Consider the following 1,227-nt stretch of genomic DNA (forward strand, 5'->3'; position numbering starts at 1 on the left):
GTTGAATGATTCTTGCAACTGAGACTAGTAGTGTGGTTATAGTTTCTAAGATCTAGCAAATTATTTTGACTTCTAAGGTAGCAATTATCAATTGATTCTTACATAATTCTTTCTTAATGTAGGTGTCCAATTCTAAAGATTGGCAATGAGTGAATCTCAGGGGGCTCGGAAACCTAGAGGGAAAAGTGATGCCCTAGGCACTCTATGAGAAATGCACATAGAGTGTCTGAACATTAATGCATATGTATAGCTGGGAGCTGTTTGGCAGGGAATGCAGTGTCAGATAGAAGAGACCTCCCTTAGAGTGACAAGTGCCATACTGCACTCATCAAAAAAGCTTCTTTTTGCATCATATGGAGGCTACTGCAAAGTTGCACACCTGATCAGGCACAGAGAACATATGTCTGGGAGATGCCCAGTACTAGGTTACATACCTGCAGTCAAATCTCTACAACTAAGGGCCATGAAACATATAAAAATAAGAGGTAGAGAGAAGGCTAATGCACCCCTCTACTCTCACCAGTGAGGATCCCTTGTACAGCAAAGTGTGATATATACAGAAGGCCAGATCTAGCCAAGTTTTGGAGACTAAGAGACTTTAGAGTATAGGATGGGACTCCTATATGGAACTTCACCCACCCACTGCTCAGGGACCATTGCAGAAGTGGAGGTGGGAAGATTGTAAGAGTCAGAGCTGGTTCATTATTACAAGGAGGTGGAGGCTTCCAGGCCACTGGAGGCTTGCTCATGTGAACCTGTGGCAACAGTGGTGTCGTGAGCAGGACCCCTGTCAGCTCAATTAAACAAGGGCCCAAAGGGGAGGTGAGAAATAGGTGGCCAGCCAGTACTAGGCTGAGAACTATTTGAGACTGATTGCTGCTGGGTGAGGGAGAGTATAACTTACATATGATACTGGATGGGCTGGCTAGACTCCAGTGGATGCATTTACACTGAAGGACACTTAGGTATAAACACCTGAATGAATAGGACTTAGCATGTATGGCAGAGTACATAGGGTTTGGTGGGGGGATGCTGGAGGCATGGATGGGGCAAGACAGTCTGGATTTGAGTAGGAAATGTATGAAATTTTAAAAGCTCAGTAAAAATGAATAAATAAACAAATAAATAAAATTTAAAATTTTCATTGCAACTGTTTCAATCATTTTTTTTAACTCTTAATGAGGTCAATATTTTCCAGTATTTTTGTATTATATACATTTCTGTTTT

This window comes from Nannospalax galili, unplaced genomic scaffold (assembly GCF_000622305.1).
Source record: "Nannospalax galili isolate Female #2095 unplaced genomic scaffold, S.galili_v1.0 scaffold142, whole genome shotgun sequence".
In the NCBI taxonomy this organism is placed as follows: Eukaryota; Metazoa; Chordata; class Mammalia; order Rodentia; family Spalacidae; genus Nannospalax; species Nannospalax galili.